Source organism: Lissotriton helveticus, chromosome 2_2 (genome assembly GCF_964261635.1).
Source record: "Lissotriton helveticus chromosome 2_2, aLisHel1.1, whole genome shotgun sequence".
Lineage (NCBI taxonomy): Eukaryota > Metazoa > Chordata > Amphibia > Caudata > Salamandridae > Lissotriton > Lissotriton helveticus.
Genome location: NC_136060.1, coordinates 328,076,721 through 328,098,503, shown reverse-complemented (window position 1 = coordinate 328,098,503; position 21,783 = coordinate 328,076,721).

Genomic DNA, 21,783 nt, shown 5'->3' with positions numbered 1-21,783 from the left:
AAGAATGTCATAACCCTTAGAGAGCTTCTCCCAAAAGAGTGCTCTTATTTTTGTAGTTATGTCCCCCTCCATCCGGAGTGTTACTTCATATAACTTATGGGGTACACTAACCCTGGTTTCAGCTGTTTTAACTTGAATGTACTTATTCAAGTCCACTGTCTCCAGATGATCCTTCAGGATCTTGCGAGCTGTGGTAACTTCTGCTGCACTGTCCAGCATTGTCTGGGCCCACTCCCCGTTCTTGAGTTGTGTCCTCAAGATCCTCGGCATGTCTGATTTTTAGACCTGCTACCTTCTTTTTGGTGAATTGGGTTTTCTCATTTTTTGGAACGTGTTGATAATTTTTGGACTTCACACGTTCTTCCTTGTGTTCTGATCGTCCTCTTCTTTCCGATTTCTGTGAGGAAGTCTGAAAGGTGCGAGAGGAACATGCTTCAGTATCTTGATATCTATCAGGTTTTCTTAAATTATCCCTTTTCCTGAGGTTATACCTCTTTTCACAGGGCTCCTTTTGAGGAGACCTACCTCTGGATTGAGAACGCTTCTCTTTAGGAAGGGACTGTTTAGTATTTTCCCACTTCTTTTTAGGAGTAATGAGAGTGTTTTTAATAAAGACCTTCTCAGGACTTTCTGTTAGTTGGGGCTTAACTGGATTCTTACCCAAACTATCTCTTCCTAGTTCTTCATAGAATTTTTCAATTATTCTGGCCAGTTCATATGGTTGCTCAGTTACATCAAGTTCTTTTAATTTTTGGCGTATTGCCACGAATGCTGCTTCACCTTTAATATTAGCTAATATTATAGCTGAGACCTGTTTGAAATCTTTAGTGATTTCATACCCAGATTTAAAGCAGTCTCTGCCCTGTATTCATTTTGAATCTGTTTCAGGACGTCAGGTATCACCGCCATAGACGGAACACCATGTGTTTTTGTGTAGATTGCAGCAAAGACTGTACCCCAAGTGTTGCAGTACTCCAGGTGTGGTGCGATCCCCATTGGTAAACAGATTGTTAAAATCCTGTGTTTCTCATGAGGTGTACTGTCAGGAAATACTGCCTCTATTTGAGTGATTTTCTGAGCTATCCAGAATGGAATGTGTTCCCTTTTTGCAGGCAATTTGCCAATGACTGATTGTATAGTCTGTGGTGTGATTTTATTTGTGTTCCCCTGGTGAGGGGTTTGTTGTGTGATACTTATAGGAGGCTGGACTGTTAGAGTCCGCATGACATATTGAACCAATTGTCTATGCATTTTTATTAGTTGTTTTAGTTGAACTAATAGTTCTTCACTAGACATTTCTTCAATGTCAGAGGTGTATAGCTGGCTAGTACCGGCAATGTTGCTCCTGGTCTACCTAGTGGACTGAGCCTGGTAATGTGATTTTGATGTTGTAGGGTACCTTTAAACCAGAGCTGATGCTCTTGGTAAGTTAGTGGAATTTTAATGTCCTCGAAAGGAACGTATTCCGTTGGAGGTTCCTCTACTTTGTAGAAGGTGAACACATGTGTTACTGGATTTGCTTCAGGAAAGACAATCCATGAATAGAATACCTGTCTGCATATATTTATGTGCCTCTATGACAAAAATGACCCTACCACCTCTTGATGATAAGCCATTTGTTATAAGCTTTATAGTGATGGTTTTCCTTAAGTTTTCCAGGATCATTATAGCATCCGGGTCATTTTGTTGGAAACCTGTAACGTCTAAACCTGGTCTGGCTGCAGCTGCAGCTCCACAGGTCTCGTTTTCAGTCATTTTGTTGACTGAAAGTTTGCAGAGCTAGTTTCAAGAAAACAAAGATAAGGTGCACAATATTTTGGAACACTGTATCCTTCAATGTTGAACAAACCAAAAACTAATACATAGGATTTTCGTTCTACTCAGTAATGGTGGATATGTTATCCTTTTACCCACTCCAGACGTCTATTGGAGTACTTTACGGGAAAAAGGGGTCTCTGTGAAAAGCACGACTGAGTTACTCTAGTATCTAGCGTTAAATTAGTGCCTTACTAAATGTTGGGCGCCATGTAGTGTAGTACCTATATTCCCAATAGGCTCTGCGCAATGGAATAATATATCCTATAGATTTGATGTAGGAATTAGGTCGACTAGGTCTCTATCGAATATATTAGACTTAATTGTGAGTGCCAGCTAGCTCAGAGGTCACTAGAAACATTCTTGAATAAACAAGAAGGGATAAGTTTCTGACAACCGCATAAACATGACAACTTTGTTTTCCCAAGAATAAAACTGATCTTCAGAGTCGTGGAAACAATAGATAGATATTTTACTCAGTCAATCTTGTATGCTTTGTTTCAACAGAGATGCAGAGAAATAGAGAGAGGGGCGTTTTCAATAAAAGGGTTTATTGAACAGTCTTCTTTCTCAGACAGGTAAAATGAACTGCTACAATCGTAATACTGGTTGCAAAGTATAATGCGTACAGTATGAAGAGTATTATAAAATAATACTGTTAAAGCATTGTATGGTTCCTAGGCCATAGATAAATACATACATAAATAACAAAGGCTAAAAAGTACTCAACTGGTGCTTCTGAAATACGCCTACCCCAAATGTACCTAACCTACGTCTAGTACGAGGGAAGAAGTAAGGGAGGTGTAGCATAGGTTTAGTTTGTTTTTGCCAAGAATCTAACCAAGAGTTCTCTCAGGGTCTAATCAGCTGAGGTTTTAGAATGAAGGAGGTCTGGTATCTTTGTCTCGGACTCAATTTCCCAACACCCCGCAAGGGGAGCTTGGAAACACTGGAGCTGGATTCTCAGTGAGAGAAAGGCAGCCTCTATGTCAGTGCATCAGCTGGAGGGTCGGCTTCCTTCGGCACTTGCTGTAGCGAGTTGCGTCGGGCAAGTAGATAGTCCAGCTGCTCCGAACCACCATGTGTTTGCTAGGGCAAGTGTAGGCATATTCATACCTTGAAGGTGCCTGGTTTTGACGTAAAGTCGGACATAAAAACGTCACCAAAGAACCCCAAGGGAATGGTAGTTCTTTGAAAACGCCATGATTTCTAGGACAAATCAATATTCAAGTAAGGGGATGTCTCTGACTGCTGACGCCGAGTTTTCCAAGAAATCATTGTGGCTTTTTGGAACTAGTGGAAGTAACCATGCCTGTATTTGGACTGGATGGGTTATGTCTAAGTATGGGCATGATTTCTATGCCTATATATATATATATTTTTGTTTATATCTTTTTATTAAGGTTTTGCATTTCAAAACCCCCAAGGGGGGTGATACATCAAGTAATTACCAATTGTGCCACACATTAAAGGGTTACACAAAAAAAGAAGGTACAAGTAGTGGTCTTCTGCAACATGTGGTCGTAACCTCGTCTAGCATCGCAGTAACCAAAAGTCCGCTGATGTGTAAACTGAGGATCTAAGTGTGACTGTAGTAGGGCCTTTGACTTCGTGGTCGCGGGATGGCATGCTGACGAGGGTATCTGTGAATGTCTTCCCCGTGTGTGTTTTTATAAACCTTCAACCCATCGACAGTTACGAACAAAAGAAATGTGCGTCGGTGTTGGAACTACCGACCGGTAACTAAAACGTGGAACTGTAGGGGAAACTTTTCCTAGAGCTGCGTGTGGTACTAAACGTGTGTGGTTGGGCTGGCAGGGGCCAATGAGCACAGTGTGTGGAGGGTGTCAAGGTCTGTGAACTAAAAAAAAGGGGGGGCCGCTGGGGGTCCCCGGGGAAGAGGGGGGAGCAGTCTGTCAGGGGCAAGGAGCCCCAACTCCGAGAGAGGCCAATGTCTAATCTGTTCCGTCTTGTGTGCAGGGGATTTAGGCTTCTAGTAATTGTCTAGAGGGGCTGGGGTGCCGCGGAGAGACCTGGGTGTGAGGGGGGACGGGTACGGTGTGTCTTCCGGGGTCGTCTCTTGTTTAAATTGTACGAGCAACTGTGCCCATTCTAGGGATATGGGGTTCTTACGTGTTCTCTTTACTTCCTCGTCCCGCAAAAGATCCTCCTCTGCCGATCCCCATTTGTTCACCGCTCCTATCCAGGCTGCCTCCTGGGGGCCAGAGGGGGCCCTCCAGTGCATGGCGATGGCCCTTTTTGCTAATAACAGAGCGAAGGATGAAAACTTCCAGTTCCATTTCTCCGATTTCTTCCTATTGTATGTCCCTAGCGCGCAGACTTCCCATGACTTAATTTGCGGTAGGTTAACTAGTGTAAGGAGAGTTTGCTGTATCGTGGTCCAGTAATGGTGTAGAAAGGGGCAATCCCAGAACATGTGCTTCAAGTTTGCTGCCAGCAGGCTACAGCGCGGGCAGTTAAATTGTGTATCTGGGTAGTATCGTTGTAGTTTGTCTGGCGTGAGGTAGGCCCGGTGGAGTTTATTAAACTGTATATTCTTAAACTTGCGTTTCTGGACACTTTTTTTGTGTATTCCTGGGCGCGTTTCCATTCCGCGTCATGGAACACCCTGCCAACGTCGTCCTCCCAAGATTGTCGCAGGGTATCTAGGAGACGTTAGTCAGTTCCCTGATGGCCTTATAGTGCCACGTTATTAGGTGTCTTCCAACCCCCTTTACGGAGTATTGTGTGGAGCACCGGATGCATGGGTGGCTCCCCATCTCTCAGAGTCCAGAACGGTCGTGTGTCATCTAGGAGCTGTCTATGCATAAGGAATTGGCCGCGCAGGAGGTCATACCATTCGATCAGCTGCTCGTAGGTGTGCAATTGTCCATCCTGAAACAACTCCTCCACCTCCGTTACATCGTGATCGGTCCAGGGTTGTAAGGTGCTGGAGGTGTAGTGGTGTTCCCCCCGAGGGAGACCCACCAACGGTAACAGTGGGGAGTAGAGTGGCTTGTCTTTGGATAATCGGTAAATACGCATCATACATTTGCGTGCTATGGATACCTGAATCGGGTGGGTGCGGGATGGTTTGGTGCCTGGCAGGAGCATTCTCCTGATAACCGGGAGAGGTATCCTGCCGGCCTCTGTTATAGCTTCCACGACGTTGCGCTCCGCCGTCCAGTGGGACAGCCACTGAAGTTGCGCTGCCAGGAAGTATGATTCAAAAGATGGGGCTCCTAGGCCTCCCTCTGTGGTGGGTAACTGTAACTTACAGAGTGCTACTCTGTGCCGGCCATTTCCCCATATGAGCGTTGTGAGCAAGGTGTCCAGTTCCCGGAAAAAAGACCGGGGCGGAATCACCGTTAGATTGGCAAAATGATAAAGCAGTCTGGGTACCATTATTATTTTCGCTAGGGCCACCCGGCCGATGGGTGCCAAGGGCAGAGTTTTCCAGAAGGCCACCGCCGATCGCAGACCTGCCAGCACCTTGCAGTGATTGCCTTCGTACAAGTCCGCCGGGGATTGGTAAAGTCGCACTCCCAGGTATCGGGGGGCCGCTCCGCTCCATTGTAAGGATTGAGTGCCTAGCGTCACAGTGTGCGGTGCCAGATGGGGGCCAAGCGGGTAGACGGTCGACTTCTCCCAGTTGATCCTGAGACCTGAGATAGCACCGAAGGCTTGCAAAGTGTCCCATATTGGGGTTAGATCCCCCGTCACGTCCTGGACGTAGATCAGCAAATTGTCTGCGTACAATGATACACAGTGCGTTGTCCCCGCGATCGGAATCCCCCAGGCTTCTACCTCCTGTTGTAGCCGTGTGGCTAAAGGTTCGACTGCTAGCGCAAACAGGAGGGGGAGAGAGGAAACCCCCGCCTGGTGCCTCTCTCAATCAGGAAGGGAGCAGAAATAAGCGTACCGATTCTGACCCCAGGAGGTGAGTCCCTTCTATAGTAGTCACGTATACACCAGCAGGACCTGGCCGAAATTCAGTGTCTGAAGGACTGCGAATTGGTGTGACCACAGCAGTGTGTCGAACGCCTTTTCAAGATCAAATATCAGGCATGCTGCCCGGGGGAACCTGTCGTGCACACTGTCCTGGATATGGAAGAGCCTCCTCAGATTGTGTGAGGTGTTGCGCCTAGGCACAAATCTGCACTGGTCAGGATGAATTAAGGTGGGTATGAGTTGACTATAACGATCGCCTAATATTTTCCCTAGGATTTTACAATCCGCATTGAGGAGTGTGATGGGCCTGTATGAGGATGGGTGCGTGGGGTACCTGTGGGGTTTTTAAAAGGCCACCATCATGGATTCCCGGAATGACGCGGATAGGATCCCTGTTGACAGGGCCTCCTCGTATGTAAGCGTGAGATGGGGCACTATCTGGGCCATAAACGTGCTATAGTATTCCAGCGGGAACCCATCCATCCCCGGTGATTTCTTCCGTGCCAGGTACCCGATAGCATGTCTAATATCCGAGGATGTAATTTTACTGTCTAAATCTCTTTTGTCTTCTGGGGATATGGTGGGGAGTCTGTGTATTCCCAGGAAGTGTTGTAGTGAGTCATGTGGCGCTGGCGCAGGGTTAAGGTATACGCTTGTGTAGTAGGTGCGAAATATGTTCAGGATGTCGAGTTGAGAGTAGTGGTGCCTGTTGCCGTTTAATATAGGCATAGATCGAGTAGCACTTTATGGCTGTGTGCATCCCTCGGACATTTAATGTTACAAATTTAAGATCCGAATGCGGTGTTGTAGGTGTCATAATTCAGGTGTGTCATGTTCGGGACCTGCGTACCAACTGTGCTCTCTCCAGCCCACCGCCCACCCGGCCCCCCACCTCCCACCCGAGGTCCCGTGACATGGCTCCACACTTCCGCGTCCATCCGCTTCATATTGTCTAGGAAAGTAATATCGTACAGGGGGAATAAATCTTAACTCCGGGAAACATTCCCAACTAGGGGGACCTATCGCACGGGGCAATACGTCCAAACAGTAGAACATGTGAGTTCGTTAGTTCGTTGCTGTGGGGTGGTGGTCGGGTTCCTTCCCTGGCACTGCGGGCTCCACGATCAAGATAGATTGGTTGTGGAAGTGGTTCCTCTGGCATCTCGTGTGTGACGGTGCTGCCGGGCATGTCCGGGGCAGTGCAGTGTCGCCCCAGCGACGTCCGGGGTCTCGCCAACAGACCCATCCCCCCCAACAGTTTTCTGGGCCGCCGAGGGCCGGCAGTGCCGATCAGCGTATGTTGAGCCGCTGTAACACGTGCTCTCCGTGTGCGTGTCCATATTACATCAACAAGTCCGAGGTCTGGGGTGTCACTATCGGGTGTGTCGGGGATCCCTCACGGGAGGCCCGAGCATCGCTGATTTCTTCTTCAGAGCTAAACTAATGAGGTCCTCTGTCCATGTCCGATCCTCCTTCCGTCGGGCCGAGTGCGGACATTGCTCTGATCGCTCTTCGGCGCTCCGCAATAATCTGGGTGAGGTCTGGGGAACCGCTTCCCGTTGGAGTAGACCGGGCGCTGAGTTGCGTCAGGTGACCCTGCGGCCCTGCCTCCGCGGTCGCCGCTCGCGTCGATTGTTCTGTGAGCACGCCGGCGCCAGGCGCCGCGGCGTATTTTGTTCTACCCAGGTGTCTGCTGCTTTCGGATCTGTAAAGAAGTGCGTGGCACCTTCATAGATGGATCTTGAGATTGGCAGGGAACAGGAGGGCATATTGGATATTCTTTTGCTGGAGTGTTCGTTTTATTGCCTGGAAGAAGGCTCTCTGTTGTTGCACGGCCCGGGAGTAGTCGGGGTAGAGCATGATTTGTTTGTCTTCCACTTGAATCCGCCCGTGTGTTCTGGCCGCCCAGAGAATTGCGTCCCTATCTCGAAAGTGGAGGAGTTTCAGCAGGAACGGTCGCGGGGGCAGGCCCGGTTTAGGTTTGCGTGCTGGGACTCGGTGTGCTCGTTCCACTGAGAAGTAGGGGGTCAGGTCTGCGGCCGGCGTGAAGGTTGCAATCCAGTCTGTGATGAATTATATGGGGTCAGTCCCTTCCGCTCCCTCCGATAGATTCATGACGCGGATATTGCTCCTTCTGGAGCGCCCCTCCAAGTCGTCCGTCTTGTACTTCGAGGCTTTGAGCCTAGACTGGAGGTCAGCGATGTCGCGGTGGTGTTGTTGTACTTGCGGGTTTAGAATCTGTATCGCCTGTTCATCTTGCGTGACTTTATCCAATAATTTCCTATGGTCGTCCCGGAGAAGATTGAGATCCATAGCCTGAGAGTCAAATTTGTGTTCCATCGCCACCCTGGAGTGTTCTATTGCTGCGAGCACTTGGTCCAGTTTTCTGGACATGGAGCCCGCTTTGTCCTGCTCGTCCCGTTGTGTGGTCGGCGCTTGGCATGGCATTTTCTGTGAGTCCACGCCTTGCGTGGTTCCCGCTGTTCGACGGCCCATCGTGGGAGTTAGGGGTCCTCTGCAGGGTGTCCCGGAGGCAGCGGTGGGCGTCTTGGTCCGTTATCACGGTGGCACGGTAGAGCCGAGAGTCACCCCCGTTCCACACCGGCCGGCTCCGTACTCTGGAGGGAGGGGCCCCCCGGCGCCGTAGTCCCTGGGGGTGTAGTCATCGACGGTTCCTAAAGGGCGTCTGGGCCCTGTCCGTTTTGCATGGGGGGGGAGGGACACCCCCACTCCAGCACCCCAATCCTTTGGGCGCTGGGGCCCGGGTTATCGCCTCGTTGGTATGCCTCCTCTCACGTGGTCGCGGCCCATGTAGAAGCAGCAGGAGTTAGATGGGGATACCTCGGTGCCGCAGGCGCGCTGCGTCCTGTTCTCTGGGTACTTGTTGTTGTCCTGGCGGGTCGACGGGGCGGCGGGAAGGCTGGTGGCGGCGGCGCAACAGCAGTGGGTCGGCCCCGGAGTCGCTGCACGGGTAGTCGGTGCCTTCCAGCACTCCAATCCCCCAGTGTCGTGGTGTCTTCTGCCGGGCGCTCCCCAGTCTCAGCCCGCCCGCAATCGTCACGATGGGGGCTGTGTCGCAGGTGGGGGTCGCGCCGGGGCATCGCAGGGAGGGGGCCCACAGTCTCCGCCGATCTAAGGCAGTGAACGGGGTGTGCTTGTTGCTGAGTAACTCACGCCCCGCTCCAACAGTGTCTTTGGTGGTCAGGGTCGCGGGAACGATAGTCCTGCCCGGTGGGGGATGGGCCACCCCCGACAGCGTGGTCCACCCAGGTTCCGCAGGCCTCTCAGCCGACGTGGGCTCTGATTGCAAACAGCGGCCACTCGCCGCTCCGCCTCCTCATCTGCGGTGTTTTCGTAGGTGCTCCGCCAGGAATTCCCAGCCGCTCCTCCGTCCGGAATGTGCGGTACTCGAACGCCGTCGCTCTACCCGGTGGCCGGTTTCTTGCCAGGTCGTGCACGGGGAGCCACAGCGGAGCACCGCGGACCCATCCTGGGCCTCCCTCAAGGGTCGCGAGCACCTCTGGGCAGCCACTGGAGGTTCCGCTGGTTAATTTTGCCCCTGAAGCCTCGGCAGCATGTCTGAAGGTCTCGTGGGCTGCATTTGAGGTGGCCCGGCAGCCGGAGCCCTAGGTAGAACGGTCCGCCGTCTTAGGTGGCTTAGCCATGCCCCCCATGATTTCTATGCCTATATAAGGGCAATGAGAATTGTACCTATATAAGGGCTTGAATCGGTAAAATGTTGCTTGATTTTTAAAATGCTTCACAACAAGAGTTTCATATGATGTATTTTGTCCTACAGCACATTTGAAAATACCGCATGTATTTAAAGTTTCTTTAATTGATATCATTACCTCCAGTAAATTTTCTGACGATTGGAATTTTGAAACTGTAATTAATATGTTGTCTTATTTAGAACAAGCCGCTGCATTTTAAAGCATTGAAATGTTAGAGGACACAAATGATTACAACACAATGTACTGTTACCAACATCATGGTCATCACTTTTTACATAAATCCAGTAACCCACTTAATGTTTTTACATACCACCAATGGGAACACTGCCCAACACGGTGAACAACCTTTACAACGTAACTTTTACAACGCACTACCATTACAACGCGGTCATTACAACGCAAACCATTACAACGCATTGCGCTGGGGGGCGCTATAGGATAGGAAATACGTTTAATTTACTATCCAACACCTTCCCTAGTGTCCACGGGGACTGGTGTTGGAATAGTAAATTAAACTTTTCACTATCCAGCACCCCAAAGCGCTATGCGTTGTAATGGATTGCGATGTAAAAATTGCGTTGTAAAGGCAGGCGTTGTAATAGCCTGCGTTGTAACGTCATACATCCGCCGAACACCACCAAAGGTAGTTCAAGAACCTTTGCACCAAAGTTTTCTTATTTTTCAGTGTTTAACACTTCTGACCCGACCTCATATTTCTATGAGGTTGCACCTACAACTGCACTGAAAAAAATGCTAACAGACACAAAATAGATTTACTCTGCATCCTTTATATCCCAACTGTCTGAGCAAGGTTCTAACTTCTGGAAGGAAACTATAGACATAAAATTAGTCTGGGTTTAAAGGAATGGCAAGTTCAGGGAACAGATGCACTATTTCGAGCATGCCTCATAACACAGCAGATAATATTTCTGATCAACAGTGTGCAACAGGCTTCCTGTCTTGGACTAGCAAAGAACAAGGATTTTAACACACCTCAGATTCCCTCACCATCACACTTTGAGGGGTGGCGAAACTTTACAACACATTGTGGGGATACAGTAGATGATATCAAACATACAGTTTCATATAATTCATTAGACCCTAATTGGAAGGGATGATTAGTTTGGCCCACAGACACAAATAGGTGTCAGTCAAGATTTAGGCGTACCACTGTAGGGTTTAGTACCCACAGGCCAGACCAACGCTATGTACAACGAGAACATCCGGGGGAGGTGACTTCATGCAGTGTTGGGAAGTTGTGCCTAAAAACCTTGACAGTATCCCAGGAGAAACAACAAGTATCCTTACTATCAGAAGACATGGATTTGAGGGACATTTTATTGGGACCCCGCAAGCCCTGTCAGAAACGTTTCTTATACGCTGTTTACAATGAAATTTAGAAAGTCTTTCAACAAGAAGCTGTGGAGAGACTACGTGAAATTGATAGAATTGATAGAAAAAGCCTTAGCTGTAGTTGATAATGGTATGACTACATTAACATCCATGATTAATTCACTGGGCAACATTGTATATTCTGCTATAGATATACTAGAACAGGATTTGTCCATACTACAGCATGGACAGTTTTAGTTACATTCTACTAGATTGTTAAACTGGACGTTACAAACATTGCTTCCGGTTATGGGCCTTGACGATCTATCAATAGTACGTCCTTGTTCTCTGCATACAATCTAACTAAGAAACAGATAACAATGGCAGAAAGAGGAGCAAAATATACAATGCCACATTTTGAAAAACTGGACCAATTACCTTTCACAGTGTTAGAGTCAACAACAGACAGGCAGATGGGTGAGGAATCCTGGAAATGGCCATACAGATTTCGATGCAGTAGTGGGGACATGGAAGTGTGTCTAAGCAGTACAAACTGTGAGAACTCTTTAAGTGGATCTCTCATAAGCCAGGATATCATGCTTCACAAGGCCTATACATGGTTCAGTTCCAAACTTGTCCTGTCATTGGAAAGGGTCTCCGGCTGCCGTGATTAGCCCGGTGTTCAAATTAATCTTGAATGGGAGTTACTTAGGGCCAGATGTACGACCAGTTTTTGCGTGCACAAACAGGTTTGCGACCTGTTTGCACATGCAAAAACCTACATTGCCATGTACAAACACTATTTTGCGAGTCACAAAAAATTGCGACTCACAAAATAGTGTTTTGCAACTCACTATTAGGAAGGGGCGCTCGCTTTCTAAAAGCGAGTCTCTAGCCATGTGTCTCCTCAGGGGACCCCTTCCCATTCGTGACTGGCTCTAAAAATATTTTTTAAGGACAGGCAGTGGTCCCAGACATGGAGGTCTGCTGAGCCCAGCAGGCCACGATTCCGGAGAGGGCCAGCTATTCCCCATTGGGAATCGCAATCAGTGTCTCTGACACTGATGTACATTCTAAATTGAGACTCGCAATTTACCAATCGCAATTGAGCGCAAATTGCGAGTCGCAATTTGGAATGGTCGTACATCTGGCCCTTAATGCTGAACTATCTAGTTTGGTGTGGGATTCTTCCAGGCATCGCATATCTTGTCCCTATAGGCTCCATGGTTACTTGTTGTATGCAAGTATTGTTTCCACCTATACACACAGTCAGGGAGGCGCCGTTATGGCCTTCGTTGAATGTTTCTTTTATACAGTTTGAAACTCTGAGCCGAATGAAAGCCATGCTGTTACAGAAAACGGTGCCCTTAACCTCTGCCCGAGAGACTTTTGATCTTCACGTCGCAAGCTCCTCAGTTGAGATACAGGCACTAGTACAAACGAACTGCCCTTTCCATTTTACGGAAATGCTACAACCTATCTTTAACATTTCTGATACGAAGGGTATAGTACACCTATTTAGGACCATCGTTTCTGGACTGTTAATCACCTTTCAGACAGTCTTTGGAGTGATTCCAACCTTCCCACACTCCGTATTTGGAAGAATTTTTGGAGGACTTCAACTGATCCTGTTACTAATAGCAGGAATCATGATTTTCATTTTTCTGCTACTCAATGGATGTCCCAATCACCAAGGAGATGGAAACACGCTCTTGGAGCACCGATACTGTGATCGCATGGTACTCCACCTGTGCAAACCTCGCCTTCGGGAACTAAGTTGTCTGTTCTGCGGACAAGAATGCATGTTGGATCTCTGTCTAACACTTCCAGTGTTTGCGCCACCGGACGTGGATGGTTTACTGGACCCAATAATGGCCCATGTACTGCTGTGTCCTCAGCGTATTCCCATGTTCATGTCTGCTTTCTTAGAGCCAGTGAGGTGTTGCAGAGACCGTCGTCTGCGATGGCAAGAAACAGTGATGTTGCGTCTTACAGCCAGGACACATAAACATTTGGCTCATCATGTGCTGCGAAAAATATATCCTTCTTCAAAACAACTAAATCTGGAATTTTAAAACAAAAAACACTTTTGCTTTTTGCTGAACAGCGTGGCTTTCATAGTGGTTCAGCCTGTATATAGGAAGATACTTTAATAGACTTCAACAGCTTATGCTAGAATTTAGGCATTTTGAAAGCGTTTTTAGGGACTCATTTTTGTCTAGATGTACATTTAGATTTTTAGTATGTCGTCCAGTCGGATGAGGAGTGTTATGTTATGTTATGGAATCTTGTATAGCACATGGCTACCCCAGCAACGGGGCGTCCCAGCGCTTGCGGACATGCCTGAAGCTAGTACGACAGAGGATGTGCTATATGGACGCAAACAGCCAAGTTTTTATAAGTTTTCGGAATTGCAGGTGATTTGAAGTGGCCCGAGCTTTTGGGGGGATAGAATTCGAAAGCTTAGGGGCCAGATACCTGAAGGAGCGGCCGCCGTGGGAATATAAAAGGAACAAAGTCCCTGCAGAGTTTGGGGGCCAGCGCTATACAAGATTTTGTGGGTGAGGCAGAGGGTCTTGAATGGAATGCGTTGCTGTATCGGCAACCAATGTAGTCGTCGGAGAAAGGGGGATGTGTGACAAGTTTTGGGTAGGGCAAACAGAACACGAGCAGCTGCGTTCTGTGCTCTTTGCATCCTATTTATTGCAGTCATGTTGGCGCCTAACATGAGGGCATTGTAATAATCCAGGTGAGATAAGACTAATGCCTGGACTATAATCTGGCGGGTAGGGGGCTCAAAGAAACCCAAGATGGGTTTAAGAGAGCGAAGATACCCGTAGCAAGTGCCTGCCACTTTTTTGGCATGGGACTCCAGGTTGAGTGAGTTGTCAAGCATCACCCCCAGATTTTTTACTGATTCCTTGGGTATGGGAGCTGGTCCCAGCGCAAGAGGCCACCAGTGCTCGTCCCATGTCTGCATGCCATTGCCGATCAGAAGTACCTCTGTTTTAGAGGAGTTTAACTGAAGACAATTGTTAGATAGGCACCGTGATATAGCCAGGATGTCTTCTTGGAATTTAATTTGGTCCACCACATTGTTGTTTGAAAAGTTGAAAAAGAGTTGCGTGTCGTCCGCATACGATATTAGCTGGATCTTACGTTCCCGGGCCATCAAGGCCAGGGGGCGGACTTACACATTAAACAATGTGGGACTGAGCGCAGACCCCTGAGGCACCCTGCATTCAAGAGGGAGTCTGCTGAATGAGTACTGCAGGGCGTGCACCTGGAAGGAACGGTCAGATAGAAATGACGCGAACCAGTCCAGGGCCGTTTCCCTGACTCCGATCTCCCACAATCTCTCAAGTAGTATCTTGTGGGAGACCGTGTCAAAAGCAGCACTCAAATCCAGTAGAATCAAAATAGAGGTTGCGCCCATGTCCAAAGAGGCCCTTAGATGTTCTGTGACTGTTAGCAGGCAGACTCCGTACTATAGTTAGCACGGAAGCCATTCTGGGACTCATCTAGAATCCCATTGGACTCCAAGTAGGCAGTCAGAGTAGGCAGTCAGAGTGGAATTGACATGTGCTCCTGCCACTTTCGCGAAATAAGGAAGCAGCGAAATAGGTCGGAAACTATCTGGCCTAGAGGGATCCAGTGATAGTTTCTTCAGGAGGGGCACTACTTTGGCATGTTTCCAAGATTTAGGAATGGAGGCTTGCTGTAAAGATCGATTAATCAGCTCTCGGCCTTCCTGCAGGACAGAGTCACGAAGTGATCTGAACAGTTCCGGTTTGATGGGATCCTCCGGGGATCCTGACTTTACTCTTAGAGCCAGGTGTTCCATCCCTGTCTGCTCTATAAGTGGAAGAGTTGAGAGGGAGTACGGAGGATCAGATTTGTCTCTAGCAGGATTGGGGAACACCAAGGGGCCATCCGGTTGTAATAGGTCATATATCCCTTTGACTTTATTAATAAAGAAACAGGATAGTTCTTCACACTGTGCATCTGACACTATCAGGTTGCCTGTGCCTTCCGGAGCCTTGGTCATATCTTTCACCAGGGAGAAGATCGTTTTGGAACGGTTGGTGCTTGAGATAATCAGGTCTGTGTAGTAGGTGGCTTTAGTTTTTTTTGAAAGTTTGTGGTACACTTTAGTGGCCAATCTAAACTTAGTTTTGGCCAGGGGGTCATAAGATCGTCTCCAGATACGCTCTAACAGCTTGCATTGTTTTTTAGTGTCAGCGAGAGTCTCCGAGTACCAGGGGTGGGACTGATCTCGCTTAGGCCTCGAACGTTTCATGGGGATAAAGTGATCCAATGAATTATTTATCCACTCCTATAGGCAGAATCCGCCTCCTCCATGTTGTTCGACCAGACAGGGCGGGAGTGGTTAAGCCTGGCTTCAAACAGGGCATTGTCTAAAGTATTCCAGGGGCGCCTTCATAGAAAGGGGGGGAGATTCTCCCTGCCACTAGTTGGAATCTTGACTGAAACAGAGACCAGAGAGTGATCAGTCCAGCTGAGAGGACTAGGGGGTTCAGCTGTGACTTCTTCTATATTTGTGAAGACCGGGTCCAGGAGGTGGCCTGCCTGATGAGAGGGCCCCACGATCAGCTGATAAGGCTGGCACGCCTCCAAGTCGCCAAGAAACTTCGATATAGTGGGAGAGTCTTGACGCTCAAGGTGGAGGTTGAGGTCACCGAGAACACTGAAATTAGCTGATTGAAGGGCTAATGACGAAATAGTTGATACCAGCGACTCTTGGAATGCACTCGCTGGCCCTGGGGGATGGTATACGAGAAGCCCTGTGAGAGTGAAGGTGTCAGAAACCCTTATCTTGAATAGTGCGCATTCGCTGCTAACTATGCTTGTGGCCTTGAGAGTGCAGGTTTATTTGGACTTATAGATCACCGCTATTCCGCCTCCCCTACCATTGGGTCTATTCTGTACATATGTAAGGTAGCCTGGGGGAAGAGCCAGGGCTAGAGTGGCCGAGGAATCCTCGGTTAACCATGTCTCTGTCAAAAACAGAACGTCAGGACTCTCGTCTGAGAGGAGCTCATGGACGTCCTCGTGATGCTTCACAAGGGACCTACAGTTCAGGCTCAATATGTGTAGCTTAGCGGAGCTAGTAGCCGCAGAGGCTGAGGAGGATGGCGATAGGCAAGCCTCAGAGGCCTTAAAGCCACACTGGTTGCAGTGTATAGTAGGGAAACCAGGGTGCCATGCGTGAGCCATGCAGTCAGCCTGATATCTAAGAGCAAACAGCTCAACCCGGGCGTAGGGCGCCATCGCTAATCAAGCAACCAGGGATCTAGGCAACAGGCGACGGACCAGCGTGGACGGGCGCAGACGGGCTCCGGCGACCCGCCGGCTACCCGCCGCACGCGTCCGCTGTGCGGGAGAAAGTGAGTCAGGCTAAGTAGGTGCCGTCCCCGCCTCTGGTGCAGAGTGACACCCTCAGGGGGCGGGCCCGCGGTCGGAAACGCCCTCCACACTAACGGCACTTGCAGCGGTGGAACAGGGCGACGACCGGAAAGCAGGTAAGAGCAAGAAGTAAATACAAGCAGCACAAGTCAAAAATGCTTTTTTTAAAATGCTTCCACACGAGTTGCTATCAGTTTGGTGGGTGTTATGTTTCATAAAAGTACTCCTATGTAGGCTCAGGTAGTAACCAGACCTTTCACCTATATTTCCCCTGCTATTACCCTACATATCGGTTTTTGGTACTGACCTTTACCTAGTTACTTGAGGATTCTTGGAACCTCAGCAGGACTACCATCTCCTGCATAATAACTATGTATAAGGGTCATTCCTTCCGTCATCATAGTCCCACATGACACAGCAAGGTAGATCCACTGAGGGTACCACTTTAGGTATATAAACACCATATCTTTGCTGAGGCAGGGAGAGGAGAAAAAGGACTTCCATTCTGACACACTGACGGGAGACGCTGAAGTTCCTGCACACAGACGCTCCCTTTGGCTTCTGATAAACTCAGTAGAACTGTGACATAAGTGTTAGAGCATAGTGAAGTGAATGCAGGTATAGAATGTTGAGTTTGCAGTTAGATACAGAATTCCCGTGTGTGGCGTAGCCTTTAGCTGTAACAAAGCTGGGGAGGATGCTACAATAATTATAAAATCCCAGGGGCTACATCAATGACAAATCAGGATTTATAAAATATTTTAAAAAACAGATTTATGACCTGTGGTGGCAGTAAGTGAGGAGAGCCTTGAAGCAAAGGAACATATTCTGGCACTGGCAGGGACTCTCCCTGGCTGCCTATCTTTATTTTTGCATATTTTGGAGCCTAAATTTGTGAGCAAATAGAATGTTACTGCTTCACCTTTAAAGACTGTTGACATATTCATGATGCATATATGGTGTATATAAGATAGGGTTGGTATTAAGGGAAGTGATTAATTGGTGTCTGTGTGAACTAAAAAATGTTGATGAATGTTGCTTATATTACAGATTTACGAAAATACATCTTTGAATGTGTACCAGTGCATGTACTCAAAAACACACGGAAGGTTATTATATTAGTTACCCAGCAGAGTTACATTATGTAAAAAGATAAAATAACATTTAATTACACAGATGTTATGGTTCAAACAAAAGAAGAGTTTCGGTGTTTTGAAATGACCACTTAGTTGAGCCAGTTGGTTGACCGACTATAAGTTGTGCCTTTAGATACTCAGACCTAGGCTTAATCTTAGCCCAGTTTTAATATTTATATAAAGAAGGAGATGTTCCTAGCACTTGCGTTGATGTAAGAGATAAGTGGTCAAAGTGGTGTACATATTCAAATCAACACAATATTTGATAAAATCACACAAAAGAACTACATTTCAGGAGACATAAGCTCAGTAAGTATATAAATAGACATTTTACAAATGCAGTAATTTATATTTTTTGCAGCATTTGGACATTTGGGCTGGTAACACCCTCTTGTTTGTTTACCAACCAACATGTGTTGTGTTTGGCCCCTGTAGCTAGGAGCCTGCGACCCGTTCCAGAATGCAATCAATAGAAAATGGCTTTGAGTTTCTAGAAGTAAAACATGTTTTACTTATTTGTATTTAACAGTGAGGTTTCATGCATTCACTTTTGAATCATTTGTGAATGGCAAAACGAAGCACAGCACACAATATATTGTTTAATAAAGTTTAAAAATTCAAAACATGTTTAGTGTATCACAAATGTTTAGCATGTGGGTTCACTCACTGAACCTTGGAGTGGCCTGTTACTAACAGAAGAAGATTAGTTGTATCATTGTATCATTGAATTGCATTTTCACTTTGGTGAAAGAAAAAAGGTGGTTGGTCTATGAAGGACAGACTTTGTCAGCTTATGCTATTTTGAACATGTGCATTGCAGGTTCACCTTGCAGTAGCATGGTATGCAAATATTATTACCTTATGTGGCAATGCTCAAAATTACATTTAATCTGAGAGAAACAAAGTCAAAAAGGAAAGGCAGGTTTTTAGTCAAAGGCGTACTATGACAAAGAATGACGTGTAGCCTCCGGTACATGTTGTTCTTATGGCATCTGGATCTCATTCAAAGACGTACTGTCTATGTTGGCGGCAGTTCTGCTTAAGAGAGATATGGTAAGAAATCATTGTTTACCCTTGCGGTCTGCCTGGCGATGCAGCGTCTCATTCCCTCTGGGTCTTGGAGGCCGGCTAGCTGCAGTGCTTTCTTCTGGCAGGGCAAAATCACGCACAAGTGTCGGTCCTCTTCCACTGCGGTCTTGGGGTTCTTTTGCAGTAGCGAGTCGTGTCAACACAACTGTTGGTCCTCAATTACTATCCTTTGTGGTGAGCAGCCATCACAACACGGGCATTACCACGCGCTGCCATTACGATGCTGCTTTTATAACGCAAGTCGTTTCAATGACTTGCGCTGGTGGGCGCTGTTGGAAAAGGAATAGTTTAATTTTCTAATCCAACACCTTCCCTACTGTAACGTGGGCTGGAGTTGGAATAGAAAATTAAACTATTCCACTATCCAGTGCTTACAGCGCAAGTCGTTGTAACGATTTGCGTTGTAAAAACAGCGTCATAATGGCACGCGGGGTAAAAGCCCGCGTTGTAATGTCATACAACCATGATTTGTGGGCCGGCGTATGCCGGGGACTAGAGTCCCTTGTCCAAAGTAAGATTGGTTGAAGGCTGAAAGGTCTTTGGGGTTTCATGGAGGCCTTGCAGTGTTTCTGCAAGAGCAGCAGGTCCAGTTATCGAACCGACTACAGGTGGCGGGGTTCTTGCTGAGTTCTGTCTGTAGCGGTTCAGTTCCTGGTCCGGCAGCGGTTTTCTTCCTCCTTCTTCTTTAGTCCATCAAATATAAGCAACAGGGTTCAGGGGAGCACTTAAATACTGAATATAAGGGCATTACTGAGGTGGGAGGCAGTAGCCAATGGCTACTTTCCCCAAAGGTGACAACACACTTTGGGTGCACCCTCCCTTTGTGGAAAGAGGCACATCCCTGCTCCTATTGGGGCTAATTCTCCAATTCAAGATGGAGAACTTCTAAGAGAGCTACTGGCACCCCTAGGGATGTGCCAGGCTAAGGTGGACACTCCTACTCTGCTTACTAATTTTCCCATCTGTCCTGATACCAAAATTGGGGCCTGGACAGGGGACAGGCATCTTCATTAGTTGGAGCTGCTCAAATCAGCACATCACAGGTGAGAGCCTTTGAGGCTCACTGCCGTTGTTGCTATTCCTGCTAGGTGGAGGTGTGAAGCACCTCCTTCTAGAGCAGGATTTATTTCTGACCTCCAAGAGCGCAAAGGCTCTCACCCCATGACTGATGATGTCTGGATGCCTGTGACCAGTCAGCCAATACACTAGAAATTGGTCATTTTTCAGGGGGAATCTTTAAGATGCCCTCGGAGTGCATTTTATAATAAATGCACTACTGGCATCAGTGTAGGTTTATTATGCTGAGTAGTTTGATACCAAACTTCTCAGTCTTCTGTAAAGCCATCATGGAGCAGTGGAGTCGTGTTGACAACTTCCCAGACCATGCACTCAAATGACTTCATCACACGTTCAAGGTATGTGAATGACACAGACATTGTAGGGGCATAGTGTTCATGCAACGAAGCCCTCACCTATGGTATGTGCGCCCTGCCTTATGGCTGTGAGGCCTGCTAGTGGAGTGACTTACCCATGCCACTGGCATTGTTGGCGGCATGGCACACAGGGATGAGTGCCATGTCGACACTTCAGTTTGGCCTGCACTAAAACACGCAGCCTGCAATGGCAGTGTGGGTGTGTTAAGATGAGAGGTCTCTGAGGGTGGCATAATACATGCTGCAGCACACCGAGGCCTTCTCTGGTCACAAGGCCCTTTGGTACCAAGCGTACCTTTTACAAGGGACTTACATCTGGCCCAGAGGTATGCAAATTGTGGAAACAAAGGTTCAGTTTGGGAAAGAACACAGGTGCAGGGGCCTGGTTAGCAGAGTCCCAGTACACAAGTTAGCATCAAGTATCTGGCAAAAAGTTAAAGGAGTAACCATGCATAAAGGGGCACTTTCCTACAGTAACTCCGTAGGCCAGTACCAAGATTCCATTTTGTAGAGCTTTAGTTTTCACAGCTCGCGTTTGCTGCATCCCAAAGAGGCATGAATCAAGGACAATACACTGGAACGGTGTGCAATGGAAGGGCAGACTTTTTGAAGAAATGGTACTGATGAATGCCCAGTGAAAGGATTCCAATGGGTTAATGGACAATGTTGTTGGGCTTATTATGCATTATATCTTCTGTATAGTCTTGTTACCTCTGTTCCAAATGGGGACACATCATTGTTTTGTCTCAAGTAAAAAGTGGTACTTTACATTGTACGCCTCCTGAAGATCGCTGCCTTCTATTGTCGGGCATGTAATGTGTTTAGATACGTTCAAAATATACATATGTTCAGACAGGCCTGAGAGAGAGGAAAGATGGCGACTGCATGAGTCAAACTTTTGGTACTCTCTGACCATGGATTAAACTTGCATGAAAAACAGCAGTAATGGATAATATTACGTACCCGGAACAAAGCATGTTTGCTGATAGCCGTAATTGACAGGGAAAGAAATAATTGAAGGAAAGAACAAACTAAAGAAAAACGGGGCCCAAGGAAAAAAACGAAGAGGACAGGATCGGAATGGAAGCAGTGTTCACATACCTGAAGCTCTGCCCCGGTCCCGCCCAGTGTGGAGCTGCGCTCTGCCGTCTATAGCTTACAAGGGTGTTTCTCACTTTTTTGGCCACATTGACGTTCGGCAGAGAGGAGAGGAAGCACTGCTCGGTTTGCTCAGATTTTTGCAAGAAGAATTTAACTGGAGTGCTACCTGCGGGCGAACCCTCGGTTTTGGATCTGTTGAGAGCGACGCCAGGGGCGAGGCATCCACAATGGCAAGAAAGTAAAACAGGTGAGCAGCACCAGGGGGGGTGAGATATAGATGGTGGTGGTGTGATCAGGGAGGCTGATGGGACAACCCTTGCTGTTTCAGAGGTAATTATATCTGGGACTGTAGATGCACTTAAACCTAGTCAGCACAGTCAGCATAGTCAGCTGCCTCCCGCTCCTCTCACCCCCCCCTGCCTGCAACTTGAGACAAGAGATATCAATGATGGATGTACCTCAGAGGAGTCTGGGATTCAAGAAGTAGACACAACGCCGCGGGCTACTACGCCCAATCTCCATCTTGGAGGTGCTATGGCTATAAATCACGCTACTTCGTCGAGCCACAGTGAGCAGGATATAAACTGTTTCTTCTCACTTTCAGATGGGATCTGGTCAGCATCAGGTTCAGGGACAGGGTATGACTCACTTGGGGACTCTAGTGAGGAGAATTCAGACTCTGGCAAAAGAGATTCCATAGCCACAATGGGTGAGGCAGTGAGAAGTTTAAGTCACCCCAGCCTACAAAAACAAAGTTTAAGATGG